Here is a 12,410-nt window from a genome sequence, read left to right as displayed (position 1 = left end):
TGTAAATATAATGTTAAAAAAAAATTTAGGGTACAAGTGTATATATAAATATATAATGATACTTGTTTGTGGTCAATTTGTGATTTAATAAAAATGTGAGGGCTTGGGCTCAATTAAAGTATCTATTTCAAGTGAAGAGTTAATAAATTAGTGTTAAAAAAAAATTCGGTTTGTATTATCTTGCTTTGAAATTTAAAGGTAAATAACCGAACGAAAACTGTAAAAATCAGAAGTTGAGGTTTAGAGTGATTAATCTAAAATTTAAGAGTTAAATAATTAATATTAGAGTGTTAGAAGTGATTTATAAGCTTCCAAGGTCGATTAGGATTTGTATGGGTTCGTCCATGATGCGGTTTTGGTTCTACGGTTTAATTTGTGAATAATCGACATACTATGGGCTTTATTATAATAAGTCAAAATTTAGGGACCTAGTACGGTTTACAAAAGTTAGGGGTCTCACAATCACTCCGTTGCCGCCTCATCTCTCCTTGATTCTCCGATTTCCCGGCGACTCTCTGGTAACGATTCTGACCAGGTAGCATATATATATATATATATACATACATGTATGTATCTGTATAATTGGTTTGATATCGCAATTTTAGGTCTCAGTTTCGTGCTTGGTTTTGTATACATGTGTAGATTCATGTGTTTGTTCAATCAATCTATTTCAATGAAGTGTTTATAGTAATCATCAATAATTAAGCGTTTTTCATTTTTAGGGTTCATAGTATAAGAAAATCTCTGAATCGTGCATTTTTTTGATCTTATCACATCATTATAAGCATTTTGTTATCATACATTGTTCAGTGACCTTTTTGCAGTGAATGTTGTTATTAGAAGCAGTCACAATTTGTACTAGTTGATTAGTTTTCGCAATTTCTTAATAGGGTGATGATATTTCATAGATCCTTGAAGGTGCAGTTGATTTCTTTTGTATGTTGCAGGTCTGTTTTAGAATCATATGTTGCAAAAATGAGAGAAATTTATAAAAAACAAACCAATGAAAAGAGTGGGTTTAAAACCTTAATTTCTGTGCTTCTGTATTATTCTGAAAATTTTGAGAATAATTTGCCAGGGGAAACAATTATTCAGTAAAAATTTCTGTATTATTCAGTATTTAGAATCAATGGAGTAAAATTTTCTGTAAAAATTTGAGAATAATTTCTGTGCTTCTGTATTATTTTGTAAAAATTTAATACACACATATGTTTACAAAACAAAGAAAAAATTCATATCTTATAAGTTGTGGTGTTGGGTGATGCTAGCTAGTATTGATGAAAGAGAAAAAAATGATGAAAACGAAGAAAAGAGCAATGATTCCTTTCGTACAATAGATTAAATATATGTTTATTGTTTAAACACATTTATTGATGATTAAATATATGTTTATTGTTTAAACACATTTATTGATCTAAGTTAGGGTTTAATAACACATAAAAGATATATTCTTTTAATCTTTAATTTTTTTTAACATGTAAATCTTGGACTTTTGTAGACCTTGAGCAGATACTGCAAGAATTACAACACTGCTGGCTCCATCCTGCTGAAATCCGTGAAGTTCTTCGGAACCATGAAAAGTTTCACTTGACACCAAAACCACTTGCTAGGCCACCAGGTTGTCACCAATACCATTCTTAGATGCTTCAACTCAACAATTTAATATGGGCACATTGTATGATGTTTAATATTTGAAATTGCTGTTGTAGTTATTTTCTTTTGTACTTCAATTCTTTCAATTCTTTGCCATTTTCTACATTATCAGTTTCCATGTACTACATATTTTTGTAACAAATTGTGGAATGTTGCTGTTGTGATTCTGGTGACAGGCATATATTTTAAATAATAAATATATTAATGTAGAGGCTTGATCTCTCCTGCTAAATAATAAATATATTGATGGAGATTTGAAGTATTTTACCTTCAACTTATAAATAGAGTTAATTTCACAAGGTATTCCACTAGCGGACCTTCAACCAGCATGGAAGCGACGAAGAACAACAAGCTTGTGTTATTGAGACATTCTCTGAGCAGTGGATTTGGGCCAAGGTTTTCCCCTTCTCTCTTTCATTCTTCTTTCGATTTGGGTATAATTTGCAAAGAACTAATTATATAGTTTTCGTTCAGCTCAACTTTCTGATTTCAATACAGTATACATTGTGAATGTATGTTTTGATTTCATTATAATTTCTATATATTGATTACAATTTCAATCTGTATAATGCTTTTCATTACAAGTTAGATTTGAATTTGATTTTCTCTATGATTAAACATTTTCAAAGTTCCCTGTATGCTAAATCACTTGAAATTAGCGTGGACAAGGAAGAGTTGGAAGGTACTTTGAAAATAGCTGAGTTGGACTTGATATTTTTGTTTCAATGTCATCATTTCTATTTAAGGAGCCACATTTTGTGATGGTGCTCTTGTGCCTATTAGGCTCTAGCTATAAGCTATTCTTTTTTCTCATATTCTATGGGAAACAGGAAAGTGTAATTAAGGGAATCTAAAACCACTCACTGATCCGAATAAGCAAGCAAAAAGCATTATGTTGAAAATGTTGTAGTATTGTAGTCTATTCTCTTGATCTTTTCTATCTTGAAGAACCTAATAGCATATGGATATCTATTTATTTTCTGAACAGTATCTGCCATTCTTCCTTAAGGTTAGGGTACCAACATGTCTACCCATGGCGGGCGGGTGGGTTTGAATTTGAACTTCTTGGAAAAGGGTTTGTAATCATTTGGGGTAATGCTATATTTTTTGGATTTGGATTGCCATGAGTTCAACCTTTTACAATTGAACTGTGTGCTACTACTATGTCTCTTAGAACTGGTGTCACCACTTCCTTTTGACAACTTTTTAGTGGTTTTTCATTTATGTTGTAAGCTATGTTGACTGTCCTAAGCAAGAGATTTATTCCCTCTTGTAAGGGCTATTCATTTAAGCATGCCATGGACGAGTAATACTCATCTTAACTTAGTAAATTTTAATCCCAATTTCTTGGGGCTGGCTCTGTGGATCTGTCTTCTCTAGTTGGCTTAATGTAATGTAAGTCATGTCCTAAGTAGGCTGTAGATGAGAACTGTTGTACTTCTTCCTATTGTACTTAGCTATTTTCTTGTCAGTTCTGGTGTCCTCTTAATTTCTTTCACATTTTGATTTATATATTAGATCTAGCTCAAATCTGACATGATTCGATATGAATATCTCAACATTCTTGCGAGTGCCTTGAATTTTGCACAATTGTGTTTATTTTTTGAATTTTGTACTTGGACTCAGCTGAAGATTTGAATTTATTCGAGATCTAGCGTTGTAACATGTACTAACTAATTAGTGTGTTTCTTTGCAGCCTCTCAGACTGGAAATAAAGGTATTAATATTCATGTTACTTTTGATTTTTTTTTTGAATCAGTTTTGGATTGGATCTTTGTTTCTTTTATGTGTAATTTTTGAAATTTCGTGTTGACAATTATTGTTTAATCAAAGAAAACTTGCTCAAAGGTCAGAAAAAGTAAAATCTGTGGATTTGCATCCAACAGAGCCATGGTAATTATTATTTTATTCATGTAATCAACCTAATTTTTGGATTTTAATAGAAAATGTACCTACATGTTCCTTCTTACTAATTGCCAAGAAAACAAAAGTTTTGTATCCCAAGCAAACACCTTTTCTTAGCAATTAAGTGGCATTGACTTTATTTGCAACTAACCCAGGGTCTAAGGCTATGAGATTGTTCATCTTTGTGGAAGTTTATTTCTTTTTTTTTATGTGATGCATGATGATGATACGTGATGCTTTCACCTTGCAGGATTCTAGCAAGTTTGTATTCTGGAATTGTTTGCATTTGGAACTACTAGTCTCAGGTATGTAACAACTATGCAAGTTAGCTAAGAAACATTAGTTACCATCCAACTGAATTATGATAAGTACCTTCTCAGGCCTCACAATGCCATGCTTCTTGTGATACAATGCTTTTTTGTTTTCTGTGGTGTCTTTTTATTATTGTATATTTTCAAATGTGTGCTTGTACATTTTTTTATTCTTTTTCTTTTTTAATTTTATTCTGCACAATGTTACTGATAGGCATTTTTGGGGATTCATTGTATTGTCTTATAGAAATACGTTCATTTTATATAATTTTTGTAACATTTTTAATTTTTGTCTTCTAAAGAAAATACCTAGGGGACCTACTTTCTGTAATATCATTGTATTGCATGGGAGACTTTGGCATTTTTATCAAGAATTCTTTTGCGAATAGAAGTGATCACATTTTGTGGGTATTTAACTTTGTAGGGGTGGTATACCAACTCTTGCAATGAAATGAAGCCAATCTTGATTTAAAAAAAAAAAAAAAAAAAAAAAATAGTAACGAACACTTGAACTCAGTTTCGTTTTATATTATTTGCCTTAGAAATAATCAACTTCTATGGCACATAGTTAGTTTCTGAACATTTCTATTCCTTTATGAGAATATCACAAGAATAGAGAGCTCTTTTCACATATCAATGGTTTTGAAGGCCTTATGTGTTACTGTGTCCCCCTAGACCAAGTTATCACTGGTGTCCTGTTTTCATTTTGAAGCTCTTCTGAATTATCTGTTATTTCTTGCCTTCTAAAAGATATTAGTGTCATTGGTATATTAGGGATGTTCTAAAGAATAAGAAACAAGATGAAGTCTTTTATTATCATAAACTGATCATGATTACTTTTTTATCCTTATGGTGATTACTCAAGCATGTGATGCTAACTAAAATTTCATTTTCTACTATTATAGATTATGGTGAAGTCTTTTGAGGTTATTGAGTTACCAGGTACATAATTATTATTTTACATTACCTATTTAATTGGTCAGTTGGTACAATTTTCTTGCATTCTCGTGTTGATGGGGGTTATTCTGTGCTGATATCTACTTAATGGGTGTGCAATTAGATCTGCAAAGTTCATTGCATGCAAACAACGGGTTGTTGTTGCTGCTAATGATACATTTATTCGTGTATGCAATTACAATACAATGGATAAGGTCAAAGTGTTCGACGCACACACTGATTATATTAGGTGTGTGGTTGTTCATCCTACCCTTCCATATGTGCTGTCTTCATCTGATGACATGCTTATAAAGCTTTGGGATTGGGAGAAGGGCTGGGTGTGTACTCAAATTTTTGAGGGTCATTCCCATTATGTTATGCAAGTGACATTTAATCCAAAAGATACCAACACATTTGCTAGTGCATCTCTTGATCGCACTATAAAGGTATGGATTGAATTGTCTATTTCTAACTTGTTAACCACAATTTTTTGTATAATTGAGTACAAATGATAGTCATGCATTGGAACTTTTTTTTTCTTTCTTAACTCTCTTTCCGGGTTTGGAATCTTGGCTCCCCTGACCCAAATTTTACAGTGGATGCCCATTTGAAAGGGGTAAATTGTGTTGATTACTTCACAGGTGGTGATAAGCCTTACCTGATAACTTGTTCTGATGATTTTGAATGCCATTTCAATGAAACCCTTGAGAAGAAGATGTGATGAGTTGAGTTGTTTTGCTATGTCCGTAGATATAATTCAAATTACAATCTATTCATTGAATAGTTGAATGTTACAAACAATGCATATGGCGCTAGCCTTACATATTGGAAATGGTACTTTTGAAATCTCTATATATACAATCAGGATATTACATACTAATGAATCAGAGCATGGCATTTGTTTGTTATTGAAATATCTTTTGATTAAGCCTCTTTGAATGTGATGAGCAATTTTTTTATTTTTTATTTTATATTTTTTTTCTGTGTAGTTGAATTTTAATTTGGAGATGAACAGATAGTCTGGTGATGTGTTTGATATTTTCTGTTTGGTTGTTGAGAAATCAAGAAAGGAATATAAGTTGATGTTCAAACTAGTAGTATTTTTAGAGTAATTGTTACAAAATCAAAAAGCCAAAAAAAAAAAAATAAATAAATAAATAAATAAAATAAAAATAAAAATAAAAATTATCAAACTTTTAGAGACCAATTTTAGTTGTCTCAAAAAAATTATAACCTTTACACACCACTTTCGTTTGTCCCAAAAACTAAAACTTTTAGAGACCACTTTCACTTGTCCCAAAAACTAAAACTTTTAAAGATAAATTCCTGTTGTCTCAAAAATTAATTTTTTTGTTTTTCTTTGGGCTGTGGTTAGACTTTTAGAGACAAATTTTAGTTGTCTCAAAATCAAAATTTTTTGCAACCACATATTTGTCTCTAAAAAAGTCATTTTTTGACTTTTCTGGATGAGTCATTTGGGACAAACTTCGCAACGAAAAAAATTAGTTGGCTAAAGTTTTTCCCAACAAATATTATACTTTTAGGGACGGAATAAATTCGTCCCTAAAAAGCTGATTTCTTTTAGTGCAATTACAATGGTGATCTTTTGATTCAATCTCTTGATATGGTTGCAATCCAACGGTTGCAGAAATTTTTTGTTTTATCAAATCAATTGATGAATTTCTTCAAATCTTCACACAAAGAAGCTTGACGAGAGAAACTTGATCGAAAGCTTTAACAACTTGATTTCGAACAAACAATGAACCAGTCTTTCAGCGGGTTTGATGCTTGAACATGTAAGAAATGCGACATGTCGTCGACATGCTTGGTGATCTTCTATGCCTCTTGAAAGATGATTGAAACCTTGAGAACTTGTGAAGAATGCTTCAAAACTGCTGCAAAGTCTTTAGTTCGAGGTTATTTTTTTTTTATTGCTTTTTCCGTGAATAAGGGTCCACACTTATAGACTTTGATGGTGGGGTGCTAATTTTGAAAATCCTATAGATCAATATTTAATTTGATTGCAATTTTTAAAATGAGAAAAAATTGTCTCTTATTTTATAGAAATAATTTGATTTTGAATTTAAATTTAAATACTCCTCCATTATCTCACTTATCGGAAGATTCTAACTAGTGTCATTGTTTTCTGCATCTTTAGGTTGACTCAACCAACCACTTGATTCAACCGTCAAAACTGATTGACCATTTGCCCTGGGTATGACACATAATTTAAATGAGTTAAATTCTAATATTTTAGTAGGAGTTTTGAAAATTTTGTCCATTTTGATTTTGATCAATTAAAAAAATTTGACTTGTCATAAATAATTCCCACCGAACAATTTCATTAAATTTGTCTTCTTCACCAAAAAGATCAAATCTTGAACCAAATAATGTATAGACTTTTCACCAATTATTCATAATTCTTATCATATTTTCCTTCCTAAATAAAAATTATATATATATATATATATATTTGTTATACAATAGGATGTCAGGAGTTAGTAAATTAGATTACAACAAAAGACTCAAGTCACATACATGAACCATTAGACCGATTACCATGTCTCTAATTTATATTTAAGAGTTGTATAAAATTAGAAAAAAGTAAGAGTTTACTTGACAAATAATTTAATACCTTTTCTGATTTTATAATGCTCATAAAAATATTTTTTTTTTAATTATTATTATTTTTTTTATTTTTAGCCACTAAAAACAAATTTAGTAGTATTTTTTTTAAATCAAAAACCAAAATCAATATATATGTTTTAAATTTTTTTTAAAAGTTGTAATAGTAAATAGATTTTATAAGATTGTAATTATGTAATAATTTTAAAAAATGACGTCTAATAGGTGTTGTTTATTTATTTAAAAATCAAAAGTAACAAATTTGCCATAAAATTGACACTACAACATATAAGAGTTTTAAAAACTAAATATTTTGGTCTTTAAAAGTGAAAATTTTGTTGTAAAAGATATTTAAGGACCAATTTCCATTGTCATGAGAATAGTCGCTAAAAGGTCGTCTCAAAAAATCAAAAACAAAGCTTTTAGCAACAAAATTTTTAAAATGTCACTAATAAATAGACTTTTAGGGACAATAATTTAATCTCAAAATGGTTTATTTTTTGAGACAAAAAATTTGGTTCCAAAAGGATAATGATTCATTACTAATGTCCAATTTTTGTTGCCAAAAATATAATAACGATACTTTTCGTAACAAAATTATTTGGTCCCTAAAAATTAATTTTGTTCTTAAATTTTGGTCTCTAAAACTTTAATTTTTTGCGGTGAGTAAGATTAGCTTAGCCATTGTATTTTATTTTTTAATTCAAAAGCAAACAAATTTTACTAATATAATTTTGGATAAATCTACAACTAATGAGGTTCGTCAATCAGTATTCTTTTTAATTTTGTAAAAGTTAAAATAAACAAATTTAGCTTTTGATTTTTCAAATTTAGCGCATAGTTTTGATATAGTTGTATCCGGATAAGATTTTTAAAAAGTTAGGTAATTGGTGTTATTGTAAATCTAAAAATTAACAAAGTTAATTGTTAGCCCAAAAGCATTTTTTTTTTTTAAAAAAAAAAATCTGCAAATTAACTAAATTTGATTTTGTTTTATTTTGGTTGTAATATTTTCATAATTTTTTTTTTGTTAAATTTGATTGTAAATCAAAGATCACAAAACTTGCAGCGGAATAAAATGTTTAGATCATACCTGATTCGATCTAAAACCTCATGGATAAATCACGTGCTTCCAGAATCTAATCAATCAATCCCAGCAGTGGGGTGATATTACAATGGTGAATATCACCCACACAAACCACAGTGCAAAATGACTTGATCGTTGTTTCTTGGGAGAGAGTCAGTTTATGGGTTGAAAAACAAAAACTACGTTGTTTCTCTCTTAGGTTACCCATAACCATATATCAGATATATATTATATTATTATTATTTATCCATATCAGTTAAAACTGATAATATCTATATCCTGAGTGGTTATCCTAAATAGGTTTGAATTTAATTCAAAACCTATTTGGATAAGATCCAAATTATGTTCAAATGGTCATGCCACATGGGCGCCCATTACTAACATCTCTCACTCGCACATGAGTTGGCATGACACTGCCACATCTCTATCTCAATCTCCCAAAAATAAACAATCTCATACTAGCCACTACACCGTGCGACTGCTGAGAACACCTGCATGTGGGAGCTCTATACTAGAAACTCAAAATGAGCCAGTATAGAGACATCAACCCAAAAAGAACAGAAATAGTGTCTCATATACCCCAGACCCATCTAATTACACCGGTCCAAAAAACATCTCTAATCCCTCAAAAAGAGCATGTTTGACCCTCTCAATTCTTGCAATATATTCACACTCAATTCGCCTCTCATACAGAGCGATGTGAGTTGCCGGCAGTGAATATACAACAGTGGTGTAATACTAGATGATCTTCCCTTTGCACTCATGCCATTTAGTTTAGGATTGACCGTTTTCCCAGTGATGTCCCTTAAGGCCGAATCATGCATGACCGCAGGCAACATACCAAAGTAGCAGAACATCAACCCCTTACCTTATGACATAGTCAAAAGTCACAAAAGGGTACATAAATGAAAGTCATATCAATAATGACACGTAAGACTCACACGGTGAGGAAGCAGGGATCCATTCTCTCACCTCATTACTCGGTCGCCAAGCACATATAGTATGAATACATGTTACGGTGGAGTAACTCTTCCATAAAGAGTGATGTCATACTCGATACACCGTACAGATATTAGTCTAGTCGCTTTCTAGCGCCTAACCCGAATTCTCTATTTGCTCGCCTTCTAGGCGCCAAATGAGATCTCGTATCTGGCTAATCATAACAGGCACAACATGGAAAGTGGGTACTAACATCCATGTTTGGTCCTTAACACGACCTCATCTTGGTTATAACCAAGGCGACATACATAGTGGATGATTTAAGCCTCTCTTGGCTCCAAATAAAATAAACCACCAGTCTCATCCTTGCTCGCTCCCAAACGTCAAGGGCGATTGCTCGTGTGAGTGAGCCAATCTTGCCTGCTGACATCATCATTTGCTAATCATTATGACACAAACCGTAATAGTGTCAACATCCCATCATCTCAAAATAAGTGACCGATTTTAAAAAAAATTGACCACAACTTGCGCAATTATAGATTCCAAACATAAGCCTTATCAGCACCTCTTGCGATAAGTATATACAACGGAATCCACCATGTGCGCCTCACATGAAATGATTTAAGATCACTACCTCTTGCGCAATAACCTCTCTAAAGATATTTTTGGTGACCAATTTGCGTTCATTCTTAATGCGCCCAACTAGCGCATTGAATTTTACAAGGAGCAAATTAATATGCTTCTAATAAATCATTTTATCCACAGTCTAATGAGCAAGGTCAATGTCTAAACAACTCAGTTAACCATTTATCAAAGATAAAACTTATCATGCCGAATACGCCCACATAGCGTACTTTAGGCTCCCACAACAAAGAAAAAATCAAGGAATATAGGTCATCTGTTTCTCCCAAAGACAATCTGAGGATTCACTCAATAGCTAAGGCTCTGGCTTTTACCGATAGGTAAGTCAATGGGTTTGCAATTTTGCATCTAGAATCGTTCTAGGATATTCCTTATGTAAGTCATCGAAGACAAACCGAGAATTTTCCTAAAACAATCCCTAAGGATCGTACATCCGAGCATATGAATTACATCACCCATGTCCATCATATCTAAAATGGAGGACTGCCCACCCTAGGTGGCGACAACCTTATAAATTCCTGGCTCATAATGACTAAGTAAGGAAAAACTTCTTTTTGGACCATTGATCATGCCTCAGTGGTCTTCATCGATCATCGTTGCCCTATCATGGCTTGACGAAATCTAAGAACCACTGTTTGGATAACTGCTTTAGGCTGTAAAAGATTTATTGGAACTAGCAACCTTTTTGCGCTCCTAACTTTTCACCATAAAAGCAGAAGGTAAATCCCTACGGATCTACTTATCCAATTCTCTAATGAGAAATCGGGTCACAATGTCCACAAATCAATGTTCCGAACTTATGTCAATTATAGCCTAAGTCAAAATAACCTCACTCCCTAGGAGGAAGTCTTCTCATGGTCTACACTTTCCTCAATGGTGCGACCATTCGGTATCTAGCGAGCCTTATGCCTCAACAATGACTATCCAAATTACGCATAACTTTATAACAGTTTTGCGTCATAATGGAAAGTCAACCAAATTATAAAAATGGTTAATCGTCAAAGACTTTGTCTTAAACTGCGCAACATTGATCCACTTTTTAAAAACAGGGGACTAGAGCCTTTGGCATTATCCTAGGCTCTTTATCATCTTGCGGAGCAATCATGAATGTTTCCCTCTCAATCACCCAGTGATGACGTGGAAAATTTTCACATTTGCTACCACGCAACTAAGAATGTAGAGTATTCTGCTCTAATAGAGTAATCCATTAGTAGACACATCGCTCCCACTGTCCCTAGGATATTAGAAATTTCTTTCCATTCTCAACTAGGCTACATAGAGCGCTATGCTTGGAATTCTCCATCTTATAGAGTTCCAAAAACTCTATTCACGTCACCTTTACTAATAAAACTTTATGTGACTTAGTTACACTACCACAAAGCTGCTTACCTTTATGCACATGACCCGGAGGGTTTGCATGACCGCATACAATAATGCGCCACACGACCCTTTGTGTTTACAAGACAGCATACAATAATGCGCTATAGAACCCTAGGTCTTAACTTCACAATCTTATGAGAAGTAGAATAAAGATAAGCTGCTTAATGGTTACAGATCGCCCATAGATGGCTCTCTGCTAACCCATTACTCAAAATGGAGTGTAAAATCTGATATGGAGGGCACTTAGTTAGGGATATAGGCAACAAACTAGTGCAATTCCCAATTGGGAAACATTTTGCGCCATTATCTACCTAACATTAACAATATTTAATTCCTTATCTCTACTACACCAGTGTGTTGTTGAGTACTAGGAATAATCAATTTTCTAAGCATCCATCTTTCTTCACAGAGTTTTTCTGAAAAAATAACTCAAATAGATACTCGCCACCTTGGTCAAAACTAAAAGCACAAAAAACTCTTATCTAATTGATCTCGACCTCATATGTGCAATGTCAAAAATCGTCTCAAAACTTTTGACTTATGGGAGATCAAATAGTCTTGACTCAGATGCGTATCGTAATCTATAAATGTGTCGAGATTGAGGCTTAGCTATCATACCCTCACACATATCTAGTCACAAAATATCATAGTGGACTAAATGCGCCAAAACAAATGACCTTCTGCGGCTTTCCTACTTACTTGTGCGCACCCATTGCGAACAAAGTTACACATTCACATGAGAGCAGGATGTCATAAGCGAGTGGGCCCGAGAAGGCCTACTCAAACCATCGTGTCATCATCTCATTAATGTGATTAAGTATAATAAGCCACTGGTTCATGACCAATGTCATAAACTAATTCCAATCATCTTAATGTGTGAGTTCTCGAAGACAAGTTTTAAAGGTTTAGGCCCAACTAGGTAATGACTCACG

General features: G+C 32.8%; 1 long non-coding RNA gene across 4 annotated transcripts; it reads left to right on the top strand.

The window, feature by feature from the left end:
- Positions 1-330: 330 nt before the first annotated feature.
- LOC114276906 (uncharacterized) lies at positions 331-5,685 on the top strand. Of its 4 annotated transcripts, none has more exons than XR_014329551.1 (7): positions 403-535; positions 1,499-1,618; positions 1,954-2,049; positions 3,350-3,370; positions 3,809-3,863; positions 4,775-4,811; positions 5,447-5,685. It is a non-coding gene; the product is annotated as an uncharacterized LOC114276906 (long non-coding RNA). The 4 variants fall into 4 exon arrangements; XR_003634415.2 differs by having other exon boundaries at positions 4,930-5,685; XR_003634416.2 differs by lacking the exon at positions 5,447-5,685 and having other exon boundaries at positions 331-518; positions 4,775-4,859.
- Positions 5,686-12,410: the final 6,725 nt, after the last annotated feature.

Source organism: Camellia sinensis, chromosome 5 (assembly GCF_055761805.1).
Source record: "Camellia sinensis isolate YWXY chromosome 5, ASM5576180v1, whole genome shotgun sequence".
Taxonomy (NCBI): Eukaryota; Viridiplantae; Streptophyta; class Magnoliopsida; order Ericales; family Theaceae; genus Camellia; species Camellia sinensis.
This window is presented reverse-complemented; position numbering and strand designations above follow the sequence as displayed.